At 35.7% G+C, this 19,641-nt stretch overlaps 1 protein-coding gene across 4 annotated transcripts in view; it reads right to left on the reverse strand.

Moving 5' to 3' along the window:
* Positions 1 to 19,641, reverse strand: part of INTS6 (integrator complex subunit 6) — a 90,843-nt gene that overhangs the window by 35,549 nt on the left and 35,653 nt on the right. The window lies entirely within an intron of this gene.

Raw genomic sequence — 19,641 nt, forward strand, 5'->3', positions numbered from 1 at the left:
AAACCACAGTACTGGCTATCAAAATATTTATTAGGATTTTTATTTCTGAACACTTGACAGGAAAATAGTTTTATAAAAGCCGTTTTCTGAGACTTAATTGCAGGAAACTTTAGTAAGAGAGTACTCAAATTTATATGTCTGATGAGGCAAAAAAAACTGTCATTAGCAACAACAATTATACAGTAGTAACTATTATTTGGCAGACACTGTTCTAAACCATACGTGTGTGTGTGTGTGTGTGTGTGTATACACACACACACACACTCATTTAATCTACAAAATAAACAAACGTGGCAGGCACTACACATTCCTATTTACAAATGATAAAAACTGAGGCACAGAGAGCCTTGCCAGAAGGTACACAGTAAATGATGAGGAGACAGAATATAAACCCAGGTAGACCGGTCCCTGATGCTGTGCTCTTAAACACTGCATTGTACTGCCTGTTATTGAAATCATAATCTGCATTTAAAAAGATCAAGTGTTGAGATATTAATGTAAAAAATAAACTAATTCTATTAAGTGGAAAAAGAAAATTTTAATTATAAAAATAACTACTTTTAGAAAAAAATTTTAATCATCCATTTCTGAATCAATCTGGTGATTTTGAACACTAATTACTAAATGTTATGAACATTTTAGATTGTTTGTTTTTATAAAGCACAATCCTATGCTTTTCCCCCAGTTACTCTTTGATGAAAAGAGGCACTTTCTCCCTCTTGCTATTCACTTCCAGTTCTCAAGTACATGGGTAATAACAACAATAAAAATAAACAATAACTGCTAGCATAATGAGCACTCACTATGTATGTGTCAAGCAACATTCTGGGAGCTTTTCATATTTATAACATGTTTATAACAAACCAATGGGGTAGGTACTATTATTATCCCCATTTTACAGACAAGTTGCAATGTAAGACTGTGTGTCAAGAGAGAATACAGACTCAAATAACCCCTGCTGTATAATCAAGTTTAGAGCATCAAAGAAGGACTGAAAATTTTAAGAACTGGATGAATCATGTGTAATTCAATAATACAGTAACTTTCCCATAACCATGACATTATTGGTCTTTATTAGGGTCTTCATAAGATTACACTTTGCAAAGCTTCGGACTAATGGACTAATAAACACAGAAAACTTTATACTAACCAAGTTTTATTTTTACTTGAGTACAATTGAGGTTTTCTATATTATTATTTTAAATGGTTAATTTTATTGATCTCACCATTCCAGATTTCTTATATAATTACCTTGGTAGCTGACAGAAAAGGAAATATAACTTTAATTTAAATTGAGGAAGACTGTCCTACTTTTCCTTCTTTCCTTTGGATAACTATCTTACTGCCCTTTCTCACCTTTGAGTCTCTCCTCAATTTCTTATAAAAAAAAGAAGACAATTTATTTCTCCATAGGTATGAAAAACAAAGGGCAGATTAGGAAGGTGATTGTCTATCATTAGGCATACTCAAAATTTATTTATTTATAATAGTGTGACTTCCCCTTAATTTGTTTCATATTTGTTTATGGTTCAGACCCTAATTATTTGTGATTTTGCTAAGGCTGGACTAAAGATCAACTTAAATTTTATTCAGTTATTCTGTGAGTGCCTACCACAAGCATGGCATTATTTCAGGATTTAATAAGGACTCTACCAAGCCAAATAAGTAAGATTTGGATAACGTTTTAGCTAGCTCACTTTAAGATAACCAATTATAAAACTTCAGATAATCAGGATTCTCATAAGTTATTACTTGTTTTTTACATTTGCAGAATGTAAAAAATAAATAAATAAAAGTCAGCAAACACTGAAAGAAGATAAAAGAAATTTCTTTTAAAAACATTTTTAATTCAGGACCCGAACGGATTTCTCCTGGCACACAACCTAACTCACTCCTGGATGATGATCACATCATGAGAGTCAGGTGACTGATCTGTACCAACTCTTAGGAGGTTTCCGCTTGCAGCTGGATATTCTGCCAACTGGTTCTATTACTGAAGTAACTCATTATAAGTCCTTTAATAATTGTACTTCCTACCTTAAGTTTTAATGACCTATTTCCCTGACTGCCTATCCCTCTCCAGTTTGAGAGAAGGCAGGGAGAGGGATCTGATTCTTTTCTGTGTCCCCCCCATAGTATTTGTCCCGTTCCCACAGCCTAAGGAAAGGACTAGAGTAGTACAGTACGAGGAGCAGAATGAGGGCTGCAGAACACAAGCACCAGTCAGTGTCCTGCCAACAACATTTGTGCTCCCCCCAGCCCAAACCATACACAGATATGGATGCAAACACACAAACACAGATTCCACTGTCATACTGTGGTGGGTCGCAGAACCAGCTAGTCCTATCTGCAAGAGCTGAAGTATTATCCTTCCCCGATATATGAAACCAGCTGATCTCTATGTCCCTTGTATGTACCCACACATAGAGGATATAAAGACACGAGCTGCAAAAATTTGCCTGACACCTACAGCAGGGGGTAGAGAAACAACCATTCCATATGGTGAAGCCATTAACAACTCCTGAATCGAGCTCAATGTACAATATTCACAATGAGAATTTACATATGGACATACTTCTACTGAGGCCACACAGAATACAACCTCATAAATTCTAGCCTTAGAATTTAGAGATACAAAGAGTGTGGTCATATATTCTTTCTTGCAAAAATGTTTTACCTCACACACCAAACCAAAACTTGTCTTTATAGTTTAATGCACTGGCCTAGTATCAATGAACTTGGCACAGTATCAAAAAAGTAATTAGGTCATTATTAATACAAAATTTTTAATTGTTATCATGTGGGGCATTTTTCTTAAATATTAAGAATGGGGATCACAAATTGAGCTATAACTCAGGAATTATTTAATGAAAGGCAACACAGCAGACACTGTAATCTCCTACCTTCAAGAACATGTAACTAATTATAATATGTTATGATATGTACAATAGTAAAAGTATGCATGAGGTACAGAGGAATAATTGATTATTTGGGGGATGGACCAGCGAAGGCTCTCTGAGGAAGTAGCATTTGAGTTAGTTTGAAGAATGAAAAGTTTACTGAGAATCTACAACCTTTTGCAGATTGCAGGGCATGCAGAGTGAAGATCATGATCAAAAAGATAGAAGGCAAGAAATAACAAATACTGGGATAAAAAATTAAATTAAAATTCAGAACTACTGGAGATCAACATACAAAGGAGAGAAACTGAAGATTTTAAGAAAGCCTTTAAGAATGGGTAAGATTTTCATATATATATATATATAAAAGATAACGTATAAGGACCTACTGTATAGCACAGGGAACTCTTCTCAACACTCTGTAATGACCTATATGGGAAAAGAATCTAAAAGAGTGGATATATGTGTATGTATAACTGATTCACTTTGCTGTACAGCAGAAACTAACACAACACTGTAAATCAACTATACTCCAATAAAAATTAAAAAAAAAAAGAACGGGTAAGATTTTAATATGGTGGAGATAGAGGAATAATATTTAGTGGAAAGGAGCATGTGAGGAAATAAACAGGAAGCATTCAGGAAATTAGTAGCCTATTTTGGGTCAAGTTTATAGAAAATATAGGGGAATGATAAGGAATTTTTCTTCATCTGCTCATCATTTCCTAGTCTTTCCAACTCTACTAAAACAACTCCCACACTAAGTCATCAAAGATCTTTTTTTGGCCACGGTGGTAGATGACAGTGTGGTCAAAGTGTTCCAGGCTTGAGTCTTAACAGAACTCGAAGCTTCACTGCCAGCCCGTTGGGAGCCAGTCGCCAGGTAAAGAAGCTTGAACTAGACCACTGCCCGATAAGAGATCTTACAGAGAGACAGAAGTCACAGGGACAAGAAGCAAGGTGCCCAGGCAACAGTGGGCACCAAAGCCCCAGACATGTAAATAAGGCCATCTTGGGTGTTCCAGCCCCAGCTAAGCCCCCAGATGAATGAAGCCAACTCACAGAATCTTGAGAAATAATAAACTGTTGTTGTTTTAAGCCACTAAGATTTAGGATGATTTGTTACACAGAAATAGATAACCAAAGGAGTCATTAAACCTAGTGAAGATTTTTCAGATTTAGCTTCCCAGCAGCATTCAAAACTATTTACCACTCTTTAGAAAGATACTCTTCCTTTGGCTTTCACCTTAAAATATTCTCATGGCTTCCCTCTGCTTCTTCGGCTGCTCCTCTGTCTTCCACCCCGATCCTCCCCTCAATCTCTAATACCTAGCCATTACATGCTGCTGACGCTCAAGGCTCAGTATTAAGCCTTGGCCAGTTTATACTCTAAACCCTCAATCCACCTACTCACAGTTTCAATTACTACCTATACTCAGATAATATCTTACAATTGGTTATGTCCAGCCTAGATCTTTCTTTTGAGCACCAAAATATTCTTCTGCCTACTTGCCATTCCCTCTTGGATGGCTCAAAGGTACTTCAAACTCAGTTTGCTCAAAACTGAACTCATGATTTTCCTCCACCCCAAATGGTACTCTCTCAAGATTCCCTAGCTCAATGAATGGCACCGCAATCTATCCAGTTTTGCAAGAAGCCATCTCCCTCTTCCTTATACCCCCAAATGAAATATATGTCAGCAAATTTGGTTGACTTAACTTTCTAAATATCTCTTGAAACTGCTGCTTCTTTCTATCCCTTTTACTATCACCAACCTCCATGACCAAGCTATTGTCAGAACTAATGCAACAATGCCTAACTGGTCTTCCAACATCCACTTGTCTTTCACTCCTCCACCCCCTACCTCTAAATAAAACCCTTGGATGACTTCCTATTGCATTCATATTAATAACATTAATTGGCATGGCCTCAAAACCCCTTGTGTGGTCAATCCCAACCTTCTTTTCCATTTTATACAATGATCTCTCTTTTTTTATGCTCCAAGTCACATTAGCCGCCTTCTAGTCCCTCAGTCTCAAAACATACTCCTTTTGGGAGAAGAGCCTTTGTACAGTGCCTCTACCTGGTATGATCATCCTTCCCACTTTTTGGGTAGTAAATCCTCCTCACCTCTTCAAATCTTAGCTTTCAATGACCTTCTTGACTAGATCCAGAGTGCCCTTATTAAAAGCTCTCACAATACATACTCCTCCCTTTTGTAGGATACATGATCATTGCAGTTTTACTTTTAACACATGATACTTTTATTAATGTCTCTCTCCTCAATTAGACCCAAGGGGACTGAGCTCCTGATTGTTTTATCATTTGATCCTCAGAGCACAGCAGTGTCTAGTTCATAGAAGAAACCCAATAAATATGGCTGAATGAATAAAACAGATGGATGGATAAATAAGGTAACTGGCTTAACTGTGAAAGGTCCAGAGGAATCTAGTGGACAATGGAAAACAATGAAACATTTTGAACAATAGAATAATACACTCAAGTGGTGTGCTTTAGCATAATTATTGCCATGGAAAGACAGATTTGAAGGAAACCAAGACAAGTTAAGGAGCTAATTAATAGTTTAAGAAAAACATCAAGGTGAATGATGGCAAAAGGAATAGGAATGAAAGCAAGAAACAAATTAATGAAAACAAAAAGCAAGGGACTAATATCAAAGACAATTATACAGGAAAAAATATAGATTATGATATGCCCCCTAAGGCTCTGATGCCTTCTCTACCTCTACTATTGCAGTTATGATTTAACATGTTCAAATGATAACAAGTTACTGTAATACATGAAGCATGACTTTTAAAAAAATGCAAAACTAAGTTCCAAAAGGACACACACACACACTCTCAAAAAGAGCACTTTTCTCAAACGATGCACAATAATGTTACCAACTCTAACGTATAACTACACATAATTGTTAAATAATATCCCAAATTATTCAGAATCTAACATAAAACATTTAAACTGAAATAAATTATAAAGTATTAGTCAGAAGGTTAACTTAAAGCACATTGGTAAAGAAACAAAAAATAGAGTAAAAACCTTGTGAATCATTTTGAGACTCATTATTTCCCAGGTAACCGAGAGCAATTAATGTTTCAAGCATAAAAACTTATCAACAAACTTTCTTCAGTATGTTATATATGTCCCTATCGTCTGGAAATACATTGTACCCCCTAAAAAATAACAATAATAAACTTTTCTTGATAATTCAAAGAAGCAGGGAGAAAAAAAAGCTTAAAGACCTCTTGTTCATACCAAATATTGCCCCAAATCACATGGCAAGTTAGCAGGCTGACAAGTCTTCATTAACTGAACTCTGTGCCGGGGTTTTAATTAGATACTCTGCTTGAATCATCGTAGTTAATCCTCCACCACACCTGGTTACCTATAACTTAGATTCTAAGATATATCAGCAATTTAATGTATATTTCCTTGCTTCCCCAAAATTTAACATTAAGTGTACATGAAACTTTTTCCAACAATAGCGCATAATTATCCATAAAGTTGCATATCCCCTCCTTCTTCCATCTCATGAGTTTCATGGTGTTTGAGTATCAGACAGAGTTTAGTCTAAGTCTTCTCCACACTGGGTCTAGAGGTTCTTCTGAATCCCTTTTGGCCATGATAAGTTAAACAGAACATCAGAGTCATACGTTATAGCCTGTGCTTATGATCTTGACCTCTTTATAGCACCTTTAGTTTGAAGAGTGTCACTTCAAGGTATATCAAAGGCTACTAGAATTTCATTTGCAGTTCCTATTTGATTAACCTTAGAATATTTTTGTATTCTCTTTATTTCAATGATAAATTACTAGATGATATAATGCTTCTCTTTAAAAGGTTGGCTTTGAACAGATATTGGATTCTTCAGTAATAGTTCTTCACAACTGGTAAAAGAGTCATAATACCATCTCATAGCTTTGAAAGTTTTACCTCTCTTCTCAGAAACTGGGCAATTTCAACTCTCTTTATATTGCACTGCCTGTTGTACCTTAGGTGATCTAATGTATGTATCATATTTTTTGTTTGTTTCAATGTTTATTCACTGTAAAGTAATAATTTCCTTAGGGATACAAATTTATGTTAAACTTCTGAGACTTCTGGATAAAAATACGTAACAATCAGATGTAATATGTGAACCATGTTTGCATTCTGATTCAAACAAAACAATCGTCAACATTTGTGAGACAAGTAGAGAAACTGGGATATAGAATGGATGTTAGATTATTTATTAAACACCTTAAATTTTTTGTTAAGCTATAAAAAGAAATTAATTTAATTTAGAGTAATTATATTTTAAACTTAAATTTAATAAGATTTTTTAAAATAAATTATTGTTAAGCCATATTGAACACTGCAGGGGTGTGTGTGTGCATGCGATGTCTGGAATTTGCTTTAAAATATTCCCCCTAAAATGTATATTGTATATATAAATGTTTATATAAATGTATAAATGTGTATGGGGTAGGGGCAGAACAGATGAAATGAGACCAGCAAAATGTGGCTAATTACTGAAGCTAGGTAAGGGTTCTTGAGGTTAATTATTTTATTTTCCCTACTTTTGTATATGTTTAAAAGTTCCACGATAAAAATTTCTTTGATTGGACATATGTGAATAACCAACACAACAATTAAAAATGCAAGCAATTAAAAGCCTCTGAGGAAAGGAAATGAGAATGGGAGGTCTTGCTTTTACTACTAGCCCTCGTCGTGCTTTTACTACATTAGCCAAATGTTCATGTTATTTAAACCGAAACATTTTAACTCTTTTAAACAGAATATAAAAAATTTCCCCTGACACGAGGTGTTAATAAAGCAAATAGTTCAGCCCAAGTGAGAGCGAAATGACCCACACCTGTGCATCAATATACACGGACACAGGCAGTACCAGATGTAAGTCCATACAGTCTAGGTGAAAGCTAACTAACTTCTCCTGATTTCAGAAACTCTGAGAGGGTAAGGGTGGATAATATTTCTTAGAACAAAATAAATACAGAATTATCCTTTGGGGGTGGGAGGAAGGTAAGGAAACCCTGACACAAAGAGACTGATAAATTTGTCTAAGTAACTGCAAATTCTGGAAAAAGCAAGATTTAAATCCACATTCTCCCAGTTTGCTACAGCCTTGTTACATATCTGGATTCTAATCTAATGTTTACACTGTGTTTAGTAGTGTGTCACACTACTAAAATCTGTTTTTATCCTTGACTTATAGTAATTAATTTCAGACTGCTGCTTCCTGAGCTCCTATGTCTACTTACTCACATCACCACTTTTGTGTATGTTTCCTCATCTATCAAAATATATAACAAGAATATATATGTATATAAACAAGGCTGGTTTAACATTAAAAATTAATCAATGTAATTCACTATATTAGCAAAATAAAAAATCATATGATAATCTCAACATATGCATAAAAAACTGACAAAATTCCATACTCATATTCATGATATTTTAAAAAACAAAAATCAGCAAACTGGGAACAAAGGAGAACTTCCACAACCTGATAAAAGGAATACAGAAAAAAACCCTACAGTTAAAATCACACTTACATAGTGAAAGGTTTCACTCTCACCTCATTTGCCAAGACTGGGAACAAGGCAAAGATGTCTACTCTCACCACTTCTACCAGTACATTAAGACAAGAAAAACAAACCAAAAAGCAGACAGATACTGGAAAGAAGTAAAACTGTCAATATTCACAGACAACATGATTTTTTTTTTTTTTTTTGCGGTACGCGTGCCTCTCGCTGTTGTGGCCTCTCCCGTTGCGGAGCACAGGCTCCGGACGCGCAGGCTCAGCGGCCATGGCTCACGGGCCCAGCCACTCCGCGGCATGTGGGATCTTCCCGGACCGGGGAATGAACCCGTGTCCCGTGCATCGGCAGGCGGACTCTCAACCACTGCACCACCAGGGAAGCCCGACAACATGATTTTATATGAAAAAAACAATTCCAAGAAATCTGGAAAAAACTGCTAGATAAAAAGTCATTTTAGGAAAGTCACAGAATTCAAGGTCAAAATATAAAAATAAAATATATTTCTATGTACTAGCAACAAATAATAAAAAATTAAACATAAAACAACTGATTTACAAAACCGTCAAAATGTATGTGTAGGGGCTTCCCTGGTGGCGCAGTGGTTGAGAGTCTGCCTGCCGATGCAGGGGGACACGGGTTCATGCCCCAGTCCGGGAGGATCCCACATGCCGCGGAGCGGCTGGGCCCGTGAGCCATGGCCACTGGGCCTGTGTGTCCGAAGCCTGTGCTCCGCAACGGGAGAGGCCACAACAGTGAGAGGCCCGCATACCGCAAAAAAAAAAAAGTATATATGTGTAAAACTTATACAAGGAAAACCACAAACATTGGTGAGAAAAATTAGACTTAAAAAATTTGAGAGATATACCATGCTCATGGATCAGAATAACCAATAATGTAAAATGTGGATTTCCCCCAAATTAACTTAGAGATTCAATGTAATTACAATCAAAAGTGCAGTAGGCTTTCTTGTAAAATTTAATAAGCTGACTTTAAATTTGGATGTTTAAATAAATTTAAATATGGAAAAATTTAAATGACTTAAATATGGAAATTCAAAGGCCTAGAACAGACAAAACAAGTTTGAAAAAGAAAATGTTGGAGACAAATTGCCTTCAAGACTTACAAAGCTACAGTAGTAGAGACAGTGTTATACTGGCAAAAGGCAGAAATAGAAATCAATGAAACAGAATAGAAAGTCCAGAAACAGACAATCAAATATGTGGCCAATTGACTTTTAACAAAGATGCCACAGCAGTTCAATGGGTAAAGGATTACCTTTTCAACAAATGGTACTGATAAAATTAGTTAACAGTGTGTCCAAAAAATGAACCTCAACACTTTCTTCCCATCATACATAAAATTCCTAAATGAATCATGACCCTAAAAGTAAAAGCTCACACTACAAAACTCCTTAAAGAAAACACAGGAGAAAGTAACATTAAGTTAGGCAAAGATTTCTGAAATAGGACACAGAAAGCACAAACCATAAAAGAAAGAAAGAATCCAAAAAAGAGGGGATACATGTATATGTATAACTGATTCATTTTGCTGTACAGTAGAAACTAACACAACATTGTAAACCAAATATACTCCAACAAAAATTAATTTTAAAAAAAGAAAAAAATTAAAAATATTTGCTCTTTAAAAGACACTGTAAAAATTGAAAAGGCAAGCCACAGACTGGGAGAAAATACTTGGAAAACATGTATCCAATAAAAGACTTGTATCCAGAATATGTAAAAGCTTCTTATAACTCAATGATAACAAGTAAAAAATGGGCAAGAGAATCTGAACACTCACTTCACCAAAGATATACAGGTGACATATAAGCACATGAAAGATGTTCAACATCTTTAGTCATTAAGGAATCCAAACTAAAACCAAAATGAGATACCACTACACACCCACTATACTGTCTAAAATTAAGACTGAAAAAATTCAAGTGTTGGAAGGATGTAGAGCAACTAGAACTCTCATACACTTCCTGGTAGGAATGCAAAAGAGTACAGCCACTTTAGTAAACAGTTTGGCAGTTTCACTGAGCCCGCGAGCCACAACTACTGAAGCCTGTGCGCCTAGAGCCGGTGCTCCACAACATAAGAAGCCACTGCAATGAGAAGCCCACGCCTGCAACGAAGAGTAGCCACTGCTCGCTGCAACTAGAGAAAGCCCATGCACAGCAACGAAGACCCAACACAGCCAAAAATAAATAAATGAGTAAATTTATTTTAAAAAAAGCTTGTCAGTGACCCACCAATTACAATCCTAGGTATATACCCAAGAGAAATGAAAACATATGCCCACAAAAGGATTTTCATGCCAATGTACACAATGACTATTATAACGGTCCCCAAAAAAAAAAAAAAAAAAAAAGGGAAAAACCCAACTGTTCTACTTTGGTGAATGGATAAGCAAATTATAGTTATAGTATAGCCACACAGTGGAATACTACTCAACAATAAAAAGGACCAAACTACTGATAGATGCAAAAATGTAGATAAGCCTCAAAAGCATTATGCTAAGTGAAAGAAGACAGACACAAACTACACACTGAATGATTCCATTTATATGAAATTCTAGAAAAGGCAAAACTATACACACGCACTGACGTGCATGCGCACACACACATTGTGACAGAAAGCATGTCAGTGGTTTCCAGGGGACAGTGATAGAAATTAACTGCAAAGGGCATAAGAAAACTTTTTTGGAATGACAGATACATTTTGTATCATTATTGTGCTGTTAATAACACCATGTTTACATTTGTCAAAACTCATCAAGTTTTATACTTGAAATTGCTACATTTTATTATATATAGATTGCAGCTAAACAAAGAGGAAATAACAACAAAAGAAATATAAGCAAACACAAATCTGAGAACCATATATTTAGTGGCAAAAAAAAAAAAAAGGGAAGAAAGAAAAGGAGAAAAGGCTCTAGAATACATGTGCCATTTAATTTGGAGTCTGGTGCCTTATACTATAACCATGCTGCCTTCTTTCTGAGAACGCTTCTCTAAATATCCAGGTGAGAATATTCATCCTCAATCTTTTCCATGGGACACAAAAGATGTGCATGCGAGCACACATGCACACACACTCCCATGGGAGTATTAGACTTAATTCTTGGGAAGATAATCTAACTATATATATACATCCTGCTCTCGCCCACTTAAGGCAACATAACAAAATGAAAGCATCGAGTGGCTTCACTGTAAGGGATATAGTTGAAGTACTTTAAACTCTTAACAATAGATTACTTGGCACACATTTCACAACAGGCTGAGACCCAAACAAATGGAATCACCAGCAGATTCATTTATTAATTCACTCTGAACAAAAATTTACAAAGAACTAATGCTGTCAGATAATGGATAAATGATAAAAATCTGTAGAGTATTAAAGTATTATAAGTTATCAATCTTAAAGAAATTAGGTCAATTAGTAGTTCATGAGCTATAGCTGAGCTAGGGACAAGGTAACACTAATGAAATAACTACAGAATGATAATATAGGTACATAATCAAATGCTAAATTTTGTCGTTTTTATAAATGCTGTAAAAGTTCATTCAGGGTACGAATATCAACTGAGTGACTACTCTGTGCAGTGACTACTCTGGGGTTACAAAGGTAAGCAAAAGGAAGACAGGATAGTCCTTGCCCTTGTGGGGCAGGAAGGCAGGCTGACATTAATCAAATAAGCACACAGATTACCATGTAATTACACACTAAGCTAAACGCTATAAGGGAAAAAGGTTTTCTTTTTCTCTTTCCTTCTTTCTTCCTTCCTCCCTCCCTCCCTCTCTTTCTCTTTCTTTCTTTCTTTCCTTCCTTCTTTTTCTCTTTCTTTTTCCTTCTTTCTCTTTCTTTCCTCCCTTCCTTCTTTCTTTCTTCCCTTCCTCCCTGCCTTCCTCCCTCCCTCCCTTCCTGTCTTTCTCCTTTCTCCCTCCCTCCCTCCTTTTCTTTTTTTTTTAAAGAGCAAAACAGAATCCTATGCTCCTGTCTTAACTAATGCAGATCACTCCTCCCTGGTGAGTCTCTTGCCCTGATATTTTTATAACTAAATCTCTACATCCCATTAACACCCAATCTTTCCTGATAGCACCAGTGTTACTTTAATGGGCAAGTCTTCTCTAACTCCTACAAAAATTAGAAGTCTCTCCTTTTTGCAGTGTGATAGAGAATAATAAAACAGTAAAATTTCTTCAGCACTTATTTTCTCATTTAATCATTACAACAAGCATGAGATACAGTTATTATTATCCCCATTTTAAAGATGAGGAAACTGAACCTTAGAACAAGAGAGAATTAGGTTACATCTCTAATTAGCTGCAAAGCCAGGAATCAAGCCTGGGTCTTTATAACACAAACACATTCTTTAATTACATTCTTTAAATATCTACCTTAAATTTGAATTGGAAACACTAGTATGAATTCATGACATATTTACTTTCAGAAAAAAAAAAAAGTATGTATTCCTAACTCTGTCTACTGCAAAGGCATGAAAACAATGACCAACTCAACAGCAAAGATCACCTCTTAACACTCAGGTTATGGTTTTCCACATACCATTTCCAAATACACAGAACCTGACATGATTCCAGGTCTGGGGCAAAAATGTACAAGATAAACTTAGAATAAGCTGTCAAACTAAAAGGTAAGGAAGTTTCCAAAGCTTTTAAAGCATAATTAATTTCTTTACCATCCCTTTCATTTCAGAAACTAAAAACTGCCCTCAGAATCCAATCTCTCTTTCTTCCTTCTCATCAAAACCCCTAAATTTTGGCTAGACACACGGCCGCCCAAGTAGAGATTATACTCTGCCTTGCAGTAAGTGCAGCCAGGTTCTGGGTGATGGACTCTGACTGGAACTGCCACATAGACGTTTTAGGTCATGTTCACATTAGGAAGCTGCCTGCCCTCCACATTCTTCCCACAGGCTGAAATTCAGTTGTAGTACTGAACTAGGATGTGTTATAAAACCAGTGTCAAGCATTCAGGTAAAGCAGACAGATCAACAAAGGAGAAGGAACATGGGGGCCTAGACAATAGCTTGGAGCAGAGCCACCCTACCTCCCAGACCACCAACCAGTTCTGTCTTTGATGGGAGAGAAAAAGAAATTTTCTTTTTAAGCCACTATTACTCTTGTCCCAATTACAGAAACTGAACCAGTATCCTAAATCATATACCTTTCCAGAAGCTTTTCACAATCCTTGAAAGTTGAACTAGATGCTTGTCAATTTGTTTTGCTTTGTTGCAGAAAATATGCATTCGAAGAGGCAATTTTTGTGCATTAAAGGTAGGGAAGCACACATTCTAACCAAACCAATGCTAAATGCCTTTGTGATTTAATAAATAGAACACTGGCACCTCCAGGATCAAGTCCCATTACTCAGATTTGCTTGGATAATGTAGATGGGAAAAAAGCTTCAAATAAAGTTTTAACATTTTCAGTGGAACTGAGTATTTCTTAAACCTACTTCCTCAAATATAATACAGCGTTAGCTCTTACTCATAATGGACAAAAAAAAAATCCATATAACTAGTATCAAGCCCTTACAGATTCATTTCAGTTTCCTCCTTCCCAATACATGCAGGAATAATTCTAAAACTCAAGATTTAGTCCTTCAACGTCCTTTCTCTCCCTAAGATTCTACCCTTCAACAATCATAATCGTCAGTTATTTTTCTGTTTATTTCCAAGAACAGTTTAAAATCCAAGGATACCCAAACTGAAATTATCTGGTGGAGAAAAGATATGTGAAAGAAATCTGCCTATCCTAGAATTTGCTGCTTGGGATTAGAGAACAACAACACACTCTATTATATCACCTTTATATTTCTGCCTAGTATGAGAGTTCTATTAAAAAGGATGTACTAAATGTCACTGAATTGTTCACTTTAAAATGATTAATTTTATGTTATGTGTATTTCACCTCAACAAAAAAATATAAAAACATTAGCAAAAGCCAAGCCCTTTACCAACCTAGCCAGAGAGAACAAAGAAAGAATAAAGACAAAGATGGAAGTAGGAGAGAAAAGTTAAATAATGATGATGATGATGATGATGACTGTAACAAATCAATTCATAAGTCTGACATTCAAAAAGAAAGAATAGAGACATAAGAAGGAAAAGATTGTCAAAGAAATAAGAACATTTCTGAAACTTAAAGGATATGAGTTCCCAAACTGAAAGGGCCTGCCAGGAGCCCAACACAAAGTCTAGTGGCAGTAAGGTAAGTTAACAAGTAAAATAATGAACAAAAACTGGGATTACAGTGACAAGAAGAAAGCCCTAAAAGTGCAGAGAAGAAAGTACAACTAAATGCCCAAAAGCTTCACAAGAGGTAGCATTTGACCAGTGTCTCAACAAATACTGAGTAGGTTTTGGGGAGTGAAAGGTGGAAAGAGACAGGAACATTCCAAAATTATGGAACAGGCCCTGACAAATAAAAGAGTGTCATGTATTCAAGGAACAATGGGGTCAATTCATTGACGGTGAAGCACTTAAAAGTAGTAAAAACCAAATAAATCACGGAAAGTTGGAATAAAATCATAAAGTGATTTTTATGCCCAGTTAGGGAGTACAGATATCCCAAGGGAGGAAATGAGGGGAAAACGGAGAACACCTAAGTAGCATCAAAACTCAATTAGAGGGCTTCCCTGGTGGCGCAGTGGTTGAGAGTCCGCCTGCTGATGCAGGGGACACGGGTTCATGCCCCGGTCAGGGAAAATCCCACATGCCACGGAGCGGCTAGGCCCATGAGCCATGGCCGCTGAGCCTGCGCATCCGGAGTCTGTGCTCTGCAACGGGAGAGGCCACAACAGTGAGAGGCCCGCGTACCGCAAAAAAATTAGAAAGATAAAGGCAGGTGGGGGTGGGCAAATGGGTGAAGGTGGTCAAAATGTACAAACTTCCAGTTATAAAACAGGTACATCATGGGGATGTCATGTAAAGCATAGTGACTACAGTTAACAATACTGTATTGGTATATTTGAAAGTTGCTAAGAGAACAGATCTTAAAAGTTCTCATCACAAGAAAAAAAATTTTTTCTATGTATAGTGATCAACGTTCACTAGAGTTACTATAGTGATATATATATGTATATATCTCAATATATAAACATAGAATCATTGTGTTGCATACCCGAAACTAATACAATGTTATATTTCGATATCTCAATTTTTCAAAAAATACGTATGTGTGTGTATATCTGTGTGTGTGTATATATACATATATATGTACACATACATACATACATACACCCAAGAGCAGCAGTGCTCAACACTTTTTACTTTGACACCATTTGAAGGCTTAAAAACTGAGGATCCTAAAGAGCTTTTATGTGGGTTATATCTACCTACTGATGTTTTCCATATTAAAAATTAAAAATAATAAAGTTTTTTTAAAAAAGATACAGGTTAGCAAAACAAATCTTAGGAATCTGTTTATAGATGGAAATTTTTACAATACTGATGGATGAAGCCTGAGAATGAATGAAACTGCCCAAGAGGAGCATGTCAAATAAAAAGGAAAAAAATAAATAAATAAATCTAAGATTAAACCAGTCACAAGTGTTAAAGCAACAAACAAATAAATTAAGACAAAGGATTAAAACAGAACAGAAAGCCAGAGGAAAGCCAGGAGAGTATAAATCCAGAAGCCAAGAGAAAACTATATGAAAGAGCGTTCAATAGTACTGGCAAAACGTCATGAAAGAGAAAAATTTTAAACCAACAGTTGGATTTGGAAGATGAGGAAGACATTGCTGACCTCATTATGGGTAGAATCAGAAACAAGATTGTAATAGGTTAAGGAGTAAAAAAGAGGTAGGGAAGTAAAGGAGACAGCAGAAACAACTTCTAAATTTGCTGTGAAAGGAAATTAAGAAAGGCACTAGAGAGGGAAATAGATGTATGCAGGTAAAGATACGAGTTTTTCCATTTATTTCATTTCTTTAGAATGGCTGAACCAGGGAGGTACTATCTAATTTCAGAACATTTTCATCACCCAAAAAAGAAACCCCATACCCATTAGCATCTCATCTTATCCCCAACCCCTAGCAACCACTATTTCTGTTTCTATGGAGTTGCTTGTTCTAGACATTTCAAATAAATGGAATCATGCAGTAAGTGGCCTTTTGTGTCTGACTTCTTTCACTTAGCATATTTTCAAGGTTCATCCACACTGCAGTGTATGTCAGAATTTCATTCCTTCTTAAGGGGATCAACACTCCATTTGTATGGATATACCACACTTGTTTATGCATTCATCAGCTGATGAACATTATATTGTTTCTACTTTTTGGCTATTATAAATAATGCTGATATGACATTTTACGTGGTAATGTTTTCATTTCTCTTAGGTGCATATCAGTAGAATTCTGGGGTCACAGAATAACTGTGTAGAACTTCTCGAGGAACTGTCAAACTATTTTCCACAGCAGCTACATTACTTTACACTCCTACCAGCAATGAGAGTTCCAGTTTCTCTACCTTTTCATCAACATTTGCTTTATCCATCTTTTTTATTTTAGCCATTATAGTAGGTATGAAGTGGTATCTCATTGGTTTTGGTTTGCATTTCCATAATGGCTAATGATGGTGAACATCTTTTCACGTGCTTATTGGCCATTTGTATGTCTTCTGTGGAAAAATATCTTTTCAAATCTGTTGCCCTTTTTTTAAATTGGGTTGTCTTTTTATTTTTGTGTCATAAGAGTTCCTTGTATATTCTGGATACTAGGCCCTTATCAGATATGTGATTTGCAAATATTTCCTCCTGTTACTATCTTTTCCTCACAGTATCCTTTGAAGCACAAATGCTTTTAATTTTGATGAAGTCAGATTTATCTAATTTTCCTTTGGTTGCGTTTCTGGTGCCATGTCTAAGAAACCATTGCCTAACTAATCCAAAGTCATCAAAATTTATGCCTATGTTTTTTCTTTCAAGGGTTTTGGCTCTCACATTTAGGCTGCCCACCCATTTTTATTTCATTTTTGTACATGGTGTCAGGTAAGAGTCTAACCTCACTCTCTTGCATGTGGATATTCAGTTGTTCAGTACCTCTGCTTGAAAAGATTATTCTTTCCCCATTAAACTATCTTGTCGCCCTTTTCGAAAATCAATTGACCATAAATGTATGGTTTGTTTCTTGACTCTTGATTTTATCTATTGATCTATATGCCTATCCTTATGCAGTACTGTACTGTTGGTGGTGGTGGTGGGGGTTTGTTTGTTTGTTTTTTTAAATCACACACTAGCATGTAAAGAGCAATGGACTTGAAGTAAAAATAAACACCAATCGTCAAGTCCCAGCTCTGGCTCTTACTTGGGAATTGGCTATACTACAAAACTCATTTTCCTTACTCTCGCAGAATTAGGAATTAAGTGAGATGTGAAATTACCTTGTAAACAATAAAAGGTAACACAATTAAGTTTTGTACATATTTTAATGATTACGACTGAACCTCATAAATTTTGGCAGCCAGGAATAAAAGTAACATAGTAAGAACCTTTTAAAATCTGTTTCTAAAAAACAGTGCCTTGCACATAGTAGGCCCTCAATAAATATTTACTGAGTAAAATTAACTATTTTCCAATTGCTCTGTACTCTATTTTCTATAACTGTTAAGACTGAGGAAACAACTTATAAATTTTAAATCATCAAACTTCAGGTTTTTCCTTTAGCAATTATTTCCTTGGAGGAAAAAAAGTGGGGGGGGGTAGTAAATTTCCCTTAGGCTACTTCTAGCTTTTTAATATTATCCAATATTCTACTTAAGAAGGTTCTCCTCATATGATATTTAATAAGGAAAGGAAATTTTAAAATATTAAAGTCAAAGTGAATTCTATAAAATTTAGTAACAACATGGTTTATTTAGTTGGTAGTTCCTACAGTTAACTCTATAGTTACAATGTATACCCTTTAAGTTTAGGAGGAAAAAAAAAAAACACCTTTTTTTGGTTCCAGCAGCTTAAGATCAATATTTGTTCAGAGTAAAGAGCAATTATTTGGGAATCAGCAATATGTTTTATCCAAAAAATTTCAAAAGTGAGGTCTTTAACAACTTTATTGAAATATAATTACCTACCATAAAATGCACCCATCTTAAAAAGTGTCCAATCCAAACTATATCCAATCTCCTGGGATCAACCATTATGGAAAAGAATATTTAAAAACGATAATGTCTCTATGTGTATAAGTGAGACACTTTGCTGTACAGCAGATATTGGCACAGCATTGTAAATCAACTCTACTTCAATTTAAAAAAAAGTGTCCAATCCAATTATTTTTAGTAAATTTACAGAGTTGTACAACTACCACCACCATCCAGTTTTAGACCATTTCCAACACCCTGAAAAGATCACTTGTGCCCATTTGCAGTGAGTCCCCAGTCCATTCCCAGGCAACCACTAATCTATTTTATGGACATTCCATAAAATGTTGTAAAAACTGAATCACACAACATGTGGTCTTTTGCACCTAGCATAATGTTTTGGAGGTTCATCCACACTGTAGCATGTCAATAGTTCATGCATTTTCGTTGCTAAATAATATCCCAAGTTTCTTTATTTTATGTCTGGTATAAAACAACCCACAAAAACAATTTGTGTCCTCTTTTACAAAGAGGTTAAAAAAAAAAGTTACCAAAAATATTTATTCCTTGTATACTCCACACTACTGCCACTATCTTTCTAAAATTCAAATCTGATGGCTTTTTCCTCTGCTAAAATCTCTTCAACAATTACCATCAACCTATAAGGCAAAGTTCAAGCTCCTTGGCAGAGCACACACTGTGAGCCATGTTGATCTGTCCAGTCTCATTCCCTATTGCTTCTTTCTTGAACACTCTGCCAGCAATCAGTTATTGACGTATATATATATGGTTCTCCCATGCTCTCTTCTATCACCTATATGCCTTTGAACTCATCTACTTCACAAATTTGCATTAAGTTTTCAAGTCCAACTTAATACATCATTTCCCAGAGCCAGCCCACTTTCTCAGCAGCTTGTGCTGTAATCAAATTACTTCTTACACCATGCCACAACTGTTTACCTATCTCTCTTACCAAACTCATCCCAGCACCTAACCTTATGTTTGAACATCACTGGTATTCAATAAGTATCTGTTCAATTAAACAATACATTCTGACTACTAATATTCTTCTGCTCACT

This window comes from Aethalodelphis obliquidens, unplaced genomic scaffold (assembly GCF_003676395.1).
Source record: "Aethalodelphis obliquidens isolate GAN/ISIS:26980383/991018 unplaced genomic scaffold, ASM367639v1 scaffold16, whole genome shotgun sequence".
Taxonomy (NCBI): Eukaryota; Metazoa; Chordata; class Mammalia; order Artiodactyla; family Delphinidae; genus Aethalodelphis; species Aethalodelphis obliquidens.